Below are 9,505 nucleotides of genomic sequence, written 5' to 3'. Positions count from 1 at the left end.
GGGGTTTTGTCCTATCTTTATGCCAAAGTTTGGTCTATTTGGGGAACTTGTCTTGTCTTAAAGTAACCCGTTTAGCTGCTCTTGTGGTCATGGTTTTGAGGCTATGAAGTTCCTGAATTGCTTTTTCTCTGTGAAGCTGTGTTTTGTTCCTTCTGATATGAATGAGAGACTAGTTAGATAAAGTATTCAAGGTGAGGCATTTATTTCATTGAGTTTGTTCACTATATCACACCACTGTCTTTGGGCCCTAGGGTTTCATCAGATAGATCTGCTGTGAATCTTAAGGATGCTCCTTAAGGATTCGATTTCTTTTTTTGATCTTGTTATTTTCAGGATTTAAAAATATAGAACACTTCATGAATTTGCGTGTCATCCTTGCGCAGGGGCCATGCTAATCTCTGTATAGCTCCAATTTTAGTGTATGTGCTGCCGAAATGAGAACTTTTTGTTAAATTTTACTATGCCTGATGGCTAGTTCACCTTATCATATCCTGAACGACACAGAGAAATCAGGGACTAAGCCTGGATTGTGTCGTATGCCCTAACGTGTCACCTGGTAGCTCCCATCTCCCCAAGCCTCCTGTATGACCCCCCACCCCAGCCTTTATTGTCCGAATTGTTTCCCAGTAAATCCTATCTGTCCTTGATGACCTTCCAGTCTCTTTGTCAGACAGGAAGTCATACCTGAAAGGGCTCAGGGCTTACTTTTGGCTCTGTGACCAGGGATCTCTCTTACCAAGCTCAGGGAACCATATAGGGTGTCAGGGATTGTACCTGGGTCGGTTGTGTGCAAAGTAAGCACCTTACCTGCTGTACTCCCCCTTTGCCCTTCTCTCTTTTCTAGTCTTTCAGGATCTATAGATGTTAGAACTTATTTATCGTTGGCAGGGGGAGAACCAGAATCTCTTCCCATTTCTTTGACAAAGTCACCACAGAGTGACGTCTTGGAGACATTTTTATCTGGAGAATGCCACTCCTGCTTTGGAAGCTGTCCTATGTCATGAGTGCCTGTTGGCCAAGAAGGGAGTCAGGAGCTGATCCTTCAGAGCCTGTTCCTGGGGACCCACGCTCAGAGGTGACATGTCAGTCAGCCCATCTGGATCTGTGCCACTGCCTTTGGTCCTGCTTGTCTCAAGACCCAATAGTTTAGCTTTTCCTTGGGTGCTACAGCATCTGCTGGCCATGGATTTGTGTCCTGAAGTAAGGTAGACTATACTCCTATTTCGATCAAAGAACTCTTTGGGGAAGGGGGGAGGGGAGGCTTTGCTCCATTTTCCCAGTCCTCTTCTAGCTCCTCTCCTGCCTAGTGTTTGATGGCTCCCTGATGCCACAAGTCTGAGATTCCCTCCAGCAGGCCCACTCCAACTGAGACCCCCCTCCCCCTCCATCCATGTCCTCCTCCTCTTTCAAGCTCTCTCTTTCCTCATGCTTACTCACCTTCGAGGCTCCACCCATTCTCCCCTCACACCTGCCATCTGCTCTTGCAGGTGGCCTTCCCTAACTCCCCAGCCATGGCCAGGTCAGTGGCTAGAGGCTGTCTCAACACACCTGCCTAGTCCTTGTCTGACATCACACTGAACTTCGTGTGTCCATGTGTATCTGTGGGGCCCGTGTGCGCTGATCATTCCTTCTCTATAGGCCAAGCTTCCTAAGGTTAGTTTTTGTTTCTCTGCATTGCACTGTCAGATGTAGCACCTGATATGGTTCACATCCCTGGCCAAGGGTTCAAAATGAAAGAAAAGTCTTTTCCTTTTGATTTTTGGGTCACACCCAGAAGTGCTCAGAATTTACTGCTGGCTCTGTGCACAGGGATCACTCCTGGAGGGACTCAGAGGGCTTTAGGGGGTGCTGGGGATCAAAGTGATTAATTCAGTTTACTTGAACTCCAGGCACATGGTGTCACCCTCCACCAGCACTCCCCCTCCCCCAAGGCAAACCCTAATCCATTAGGGGGCCAAGCAAGGTCCTTCTGAGCCAAGCCAAGCCCCTGCATCTTCTGAGCAGTGTGTGAGCAGATTCCTATACTGCCTTTTGCTCACTATTTCACCATCATCATTTCACACAGAGGAAGCAGAAGCGGAGAGACTGAGCAAGAATCAGGAAGTGACGACTGGCTGCCACCCACATTGTCCTAACTAGAAGAACATAGATGCAGTGTAAAAAGCCCATGTTGAATGACAACCGAAATGGAGGAAAAATTAAGAGGAAAAAATAGAACTAAAGAATGAAGCTCCTTGGGAAGCTGAGAGCCCGTCCCTGGGACAGTTGCCTGTTCTCTCTCTCTCTCTCTCTTTCTCGATGAGATGATGAGATGATTGTCTTAAGGAGTCTCTGCAGAAAGCTGATTTTCCCTGTCTATATTGCAAAGCCTGGAAGCTCCCCATGGCGTATTCAATATGCCAAAATAGTAACAATAACGAGTCTCATTCCCCTGACCCTGAACGAGCCTCCGAGTAAGGAGAGGCTGCTAAAATCTCAGGGCTGGAACGAATGGAGATGTTACTGAAGCCCGCTCGAGTGAATAGAGGAACAACAGGATGACAGTGATGACAGTGATACAGTGACAGTGATACATTGATTAGGCTCCAGGAGAGCAGCTGATAACTTTGTAACCTGGATTCTAACATTGACAGTCCTTGGTTGCCTGAATCACATATCAAGTTTGCATTTCATTTTTTTCCTGGGACTTGTGGGGTCCAAGGGGTCTTAATTGCTTCTTCCCTTTGGCATTTGTCTTTATGTCTCTGTACCTTTTGTCTAGACTTTCTGCAGCAAGTAGTTCATAGACATTGGCGCCCCCTGCTGTCCGAAAGCAGCTTTGCAGCAACTTTGAGCGTAGCGTGGTTAGGTCCTGACGCTGTGTGAAGTAAGGGATTGAATCCTGATGGTCAGTTCCCAAATCCGAGGGTTGGATCCGCTGGTCTCCTCTTCCCTGAGTGTTCACTATCGAGTTTTTTAGATGCTTTTGGGTTTCACGTCACATATATGAGACTGAATTAACAGGATCCACTTCATAGTGTTTGTACCTTACCAAGGTAGTGTATATATAAAGCACGGCTATTGTCCAAGTAAGTACCAAGTAATAATAATATTAATAATAACAGTGAGCCCCCTGCTAGCGGATACAGGCCCTCGCTATCCTCATATAGAGGTTGCAGTGGTGGGATAGCTCAGACTGTGCTGGAATTGGTGAGAGTTGGGGGTCAGGAGGGCTGGAGATATACCCGGAGGCCCCTCCTCGGGCTACCAAAGGACTAGCCTTGCTGGCGGCCTCAGTTCCCCACTTCTGAGCTCTCAGACCTTTCTAGCTGCAGCCTTGGGCTGGGTGCATCCACTTCTGGTTCCCAGTTGCCTCCAGTATCCTCCCACTCCTCACGTAGGAAACACACAGGATTCTTTGGGTGCTCGCTCCTGCCCTCCCCTGCCACCCTGTAGGAACAGAGCTGGTGCCGAGCAACGGGGCTCTGGGTCCCAGGCTGCCCTCACAGGCAGTGCTGGGCTGGTGGGTCTGAGTCTTGAGGTATTGGGGTAGCCTAGGCATTCTGGGGTGCTCGGGGAACAGGGGAAGGGCGGCCCACAGCCTGTCTTCGGAGGTCAACAGGGCCCTTCATGCTCTGCCTCTGCATTCTCACCAGGTTTTTGACTTCCTTCCTTCCTTCCTTCCTTCCTTCCTTCCTTCTTTCCTTCCTTCCTCCTTCCTTTCTTTTTTTCTTCCACACCCGGCAATGCTCAGGGCTTACCCCTGACTCTGTGTTCAGGGGTTACGGCTGGCAGGTCTCAGAGGACCATATGGGGTGCCAGGGATCGAAGCCAGGTAAGCCACATGCAACGTAAGTACCCTCCCCCTCTACTATCGCTCTGGTCTCATGACTGTTTAATTTTCTTGTGCTTGTGTGTTACCACATACATGAATGCAAGTTTGGGCCTGTGATTCTGTTATGTGATCAGATAAGATACAAATGGCAGGTTGGATTTAAACTTCAAAGAGACGAGGAGTCATTTGTGTTTGTTTTTGGGCTCCACCTCTGGGGTGCTCCCAGCTCAACATGTAGGAACCGCGGGTCCTGCTCATGGGTTGGAACCTGGTTCTCCTGTGAGCAAAGCCTGTGCTCAGTCAGAGAGCTCTCCAACCCCATTAAAAAAATTAAAAAGTAAAAAAAAACCCTTAATATTGCCTGGGACTTACTTAAAAAAATAGCTTTGCTTGTTTATCTGAGACTGATGTTTAACTGGTGTCCTCTATTTTTATTTTAAATCTGGCAAGTGTTTTCTGATCTGCCCAGTTCGAGCCCTTCCCAAGTTCAGGAACTTTTGGGGGCATGCTACTGACCTGACAGCAGGACTTAAAACTAGAACCCTTCCTAGGGGTACCTGCTCCCCTACCTCCCTCCTGCCTTTAGCTGCACCAATAGGGCCTGCTGTGTATGCTGGGCTCCAGTGTGGACCAGCGAAGATGACCATGTCCTGTGCAGAGAAGGAGAAGAGGTGTCACCAGCCCGAGATAATCCGGGTGATCAGGGAATCCTGAGTTCCCCTGGTGTCCCAGGATCACACTTCCTCTTGGAAATCCCTTCCTTTCCTGACCCCTGCCCGGAGGAGTTCAAACCACACTGTTTTGGCATCATCTCCTGTTCCAGGGGCCACATTCCTGAAATGGCTCACAGGGGAGGGTGGGAAGCCCTGGAGAGAAAGTCCTTTGGTCATGGACTGGGTCTTGCCCTGAGTTGGCTGGGTCTCTTTTGTGTCTGGATCAGGTGAAGAACATCTTGATATGGGTTAGGTAAGGTCCAATCGGTAAGAGGACTGGCCCAGTATGTGACAGTACATGAGGGACATATATAATGGTACAGAACCGGACAAACATGATGGCATGTGATGGGTCTTGTTTGATGGTATAGGACAGGACACACATGATGGTACAGACTCTGTACTAATATGTACATATGGGACATACATGGTGGAACATGTATGATGGGGTATGCATGATGGGGCATTTATCAGGGGGTTTGTGAACAGGATGTGACATGCATGCAGATACAGGATAGGATACGTATGATGAGACACTTATGGCAGTACAGTACATGAAGTATATGTATAATGGTAAAAGATGGGACAAGACAGGACGCATATGATAGTACAGGGAGGGTATGTATAACAGCACAGGGTGGGGCATGTAAGATGGTATAGGACAGGACATATATGACTGTATAAGATGAGACATGTGATAGTACATGATGGAACACATATGGTTTCATAGAAGGGCACATGTGATGGTATAGGGGAACATGTATGACAGTATAGCATGGGACATGAATGACAGTACTGATGGGACATGTACAGTGGTATGGGACAAGATACATCTTCTTATAGCTGGGAAAGGCCTGCTAATGCTGTTACAAGTACCTTGAAGGCCTCTGGCAGAACAGAGACTCCCTGGCCCTGCCAGAACCAGGAGGCACGCTGGATGCTGTACTGGGCATGTGGGATAGGATTTTGCTTCTTGAATCATGGGTTGAGACAGAATGTGGGAGTCGAGGAAATGTGGTGATGTTGAGAGGTTTTTGGAAGTGTGAAGACCAAAATTCCATCCAAAATCTCCCACTAGGGAACCATAGGTTCCTTCTGATAGTGCTCATTCATGCTGCATTTCTCTGGCACAAAAGAGTTTGGGGTGGAGAGTGGAAAACACCTAAGGTGCAGGAGAAATGGTGGGCTGCGTTTGCCTCTCTCTGCTGAAGCCTCACAGTTTTCGGTGGGGGGAAGTGGAGGTTGAGTCCCCTCTGACAGGCCCAGGCTGCTGTTGTGTAGAGGGACCAGAGCCAGCTTGGGTTCTCAGGAGCTCAGCAGAGTGCGCAGCCTCAGTGGTGCCTCTGGACTAACCCTCTGGGTATCAGGAGGGTGGTGTGGGTAGGGCCACCCATTCAGGAGGTTCGTAGGCCTGAGTTCTGAGCTCCGACTCAGGGTTTAGCTTCTCTTCCCAGCAAAGACAGAAGAAGGTGAGAAAGGCAGGTATTCATGGCAGGCCATGTTTGAACACTTCCAACAGGCAGTGTGACTCCTGGGACTCCAGGGGAACTCAGGATGCCCAGAGCAGACACCTGACCACCCTGATCACCTTGGGCTGATAGTCCCCCTTCTCCTTCTCTGGGACCGTGATCAGTGGGCGGAGGTCATGTTCAGTGCAGCACTGACAGGTGGCTCAGAAGCCTGCGGGGCCTCACATACATCCTGAACCTCTCTCCCCTGCCTTTTTATGGGGGCTCATTTCCAGGGACCTCAGGAGTGTCCAGATGACTCCACTCTTCTGCTTCTCAGAGGGAGATCTTTGGGTGGAGACATAGTAAGAGGACAGGGAACTCACCTTGCATGCAGCCAACCCTGGTTTGATTCCTGGCACTGCCAGGAGTGATCTCTGAATATACAGACAAGAGCACCACTGAGCACCACTGGGTGTAGCCACTGCCTCGTCCCACCAAAAAAAGAGGGTGTCTTTGGGTTATTGGTCAGCTCTTTCCCTCTTTTTGCTGCTGTTCAAATCAAATCAGTTGGGACTTTCTTGGTCCTGGGGGAGGCTGGTATTTCCCACCCCCTTCCCTGGGGCTCTTTCACACCTCCCCCCACCTTCTGCCCACCTGGAAGCTCTTAGGAAATGATTCATGGGGTGTCTCTCACTTGGTGGCTTAGTGGCAGAAGGGGAAGAAACTGAATGAAAGGGAGAGTGGGTCTGGGGTGGGTGGGCTTGTATCTCTGGAGTGGCCTGGAGGTTCTTTGTGAAACCTTGAATGTTACACACACATTTCTCTGTGGTCAATTGTTGGAATATAGCTCCAAGTATTTTAGACCTAACATTGGTTTGTCCTTTCCCCTTGCCACAGGGAGCTTAGGTTCATTCAGTCACACCCATCACAGTGCCCCCAAGTCACTCTCATTCCTTTGTTTATCTGTAACCTCTTCTATGCTCTCTTCCCCAACCAGTTGATCAGCTTTTCCCCTAATCAGACTCTGTTAATTTGTAAGGTCAGATCCTTATAGGACACTGAACTTGTATTGTAAGTTAATATTGTCTTTCTCCTCTCCTTATGTCTTTTGAATAGTTTACTTTAATGCAATGTCCTTTTTGTATAGATACAGGAAGACAGGTAATATTATGCTTTTGTAACTTAGGATTTAATTGGCTTTGAGTATTATTCACTCCTGGGCATCTGATTTCTTGTCTTAAGCCTCAGTTGCCCTTAGCTCCTAACACCTCCAAATCAGGGCCCTACAAGGGACTGAATGGACCCAGGGCAAGCTGTGATCTACTCTGGCATCGAAATGGGCCAGGCCAAAGTGCCACGATTCTTAACTATAAGTTAAGAGCTTAATCATAGACAAATGCTGTCGTGATCCAAAAGTTATGACGAGATTAGGACCCTGCTAGGGATAGGAAAGACTATCTGGCCTGAGCACTGTAGTCTGAGATCGAGATGGCCCTAGAAGGGCAATTCTATAAGCTTAATATTTCTTGGGCTGGAGCCATAGCACAGCAGTAAGGCATTTGCCTTGCACGCAGCCAACATGGCCAACCCGAGTTCGATTCCTCCGCCCCTCTCGGAGAGCCCGGCAAGCTCCCGAGAGTATCTCGCCCGCACGGCAGAGCCTGGCAAGCTCCCCGTGACGTATTCGATATGCCAAACACAGTAACAACAAAGTCTCCAATGGAGACGTCACTGGGCCCGCTCGAGCAAATGGACGAACAACGGGAGGGTCTTTACTTACTTACTTACTTACTTACTAATATATTTCTTACTGTGTCCATACAAAATGATTAATATTATGTATGCTTTTATGTTTGTTGGACAAGGAGAGGAGAAACACACCCAGGGGATTCCGTTCTAGGGTGGGCCAACATGCTAAATGAGAATCTGTCCTAGAAGCAACTTCCTGAGGGAAAGAACTTTACTCCTATTGATTGTGACCACACCTATGTGTAATTGTTACTCCAACCCCTCATGCTGGGGGATATAACTAGAGCAGGCTGGGGGGAAGCAGAGGAGAGACAGGAGTGAATGGAGAGAAGATTGGAATAAACTGCAACTGACACCAACCAGCCTGGCCCTCGTTACCTTCCTTCACCTGCCCTTTGCCATCAACCTCCCTGGGGTGGGGGAAGCAGCCCGAAACTACTGAACGCTGGCTGTGGGAGAGATAGGATCGCTGCTGTCTTTTTGAGTTTACACAGTCAATAAATCCAATTTTTAATTAAAAAATAAAGTTCCAGAAAGGACTATCCCACTAGCATTGATGCTCTGGTGTGAAAGGAGTAATTTATTCTTAAACAAGACATAAAAAGAATTCATCACATTGGTTACATGAAAATAAAGGCCTTGTGTTTAGTAAACAGCTTAAAGACTGGTTGCATACCAAGAGATTTGGGATGCATAAAAGTTGTAAAGAATCGGTGTCAAGGTTCTATATACATAAGAACTGTGATTTCATAAAAAGTTGTTTGTTAACAACTCAATAGAAAAATGGATGAATGACATCTACAGGGGTTCGCAGAAAAGAAAATTTGTACAGTTGAAAAAACACATGAAAAAACTATAGGATCTCATTAGTTACCCTAGGGAAAATGAAGGAAGCAGTGAGTTGACATTTCATCTGTTTAACACATCAACGCCAACATTGCAATTTGTGAGGATTAAGTCATGTCCAAGTGTGAGCCACTGATGGTATGCTCTGATGTCAAGGTGTTAAATGGTAAAAATCACAAAGTATTTTTTGAGAGAATTTGGAAAAGATGGAGATGTCTATTTCTTCATTGAAAATATACTGAAACTGACAGGCACTCTTGTAGATTCTCTGGATCTAACAGCGAGAAATAAAAGATGATTCTTGTGGTGATTTATGTTCTTCTCTGTAGAGATGAATAAGCAACAATTTTGACAATTAATTGGATTTGGAAAGAACTGAAAGAATTGAAGCCCATGACTTGTGCTTTATCCCTGGCATCCCTGGGTCCTCTGAGTACCATAGACCCCAGTAGCAAGCACTGCGTCGCTGGACCTGAGCATCCAGCCATGAGGCCTGTTCTGCTGCCTTGGACATCATTGGGAGTGATGTAGGGACCCCTGAGCACTGCTGAGGGGTTTAGTACTTCTTGTACTACCAAGAAGTAATGAACGAGCTATAAGTCTTCTAGAATGCAGAAAGGAGAGGAGGGCAAAGTTAGTTGAGAAGGGGTACAGTGTCATCCCAACTCTACTTTAAATGGAGCGGCCCTGGCACACCCCATTGAGAATGCAATGTTTGAAGAAAATTTGATTTGGCATTGTTCTGTAAATCTAAATAGCAATTATAGTCCTAATTAACATATACCTCAAAGACTCCTTTACACATTTAATAGGGGAAATGTTTAATAATGTTCAAGCAATAATTTCACAATAGCAAAAAATTCAATTATTGATTTTCAGACATAATTTTTTAACTATTTAAAAGTAGTCTTATGTGTCAGTTATCTATTACT

The 9,505-nt window shown here is 47.0% G+C and overlaps 1 non-coding gene across 1 annotated transcript; it reads right to left on the bottom strand.

The window, feature by feature from the left end:
- Positions 1–338: 338 nt before the first annotated feature.
- LOC130015852 (U6 spliceosomal RNA) lies at positions 339–442 on the bottom strand. Its single transcript, XR_008791173.1, has one exon. It is a non-coding gene; the product is annotated as a U6 spliceosomal RNA (small nuclear RNA).
- Positions 443–9,505: the final 9,063 nt, after the last annotated feature.

Source organism: Sorex fumeus, unplaced genomic scaffold, assembly GCF_029834395.1.
Source record: "Sorex fumeus unplaced genomic scaffold, SorFum_2.1 ptg000131l, whole genome shotgun sequence".
Lineage (NCBI taxonomy): Eukaryota > Metazoa > Chordata > Mammalia > Eulipotyphla > Soricidae > Sorex > Sorex fumeus.
The sequence above is the reverse complement of the archived record's forward strand: the minus strand, read 5'-3'. Positions and strand labels throughout refer to the sequence as shown.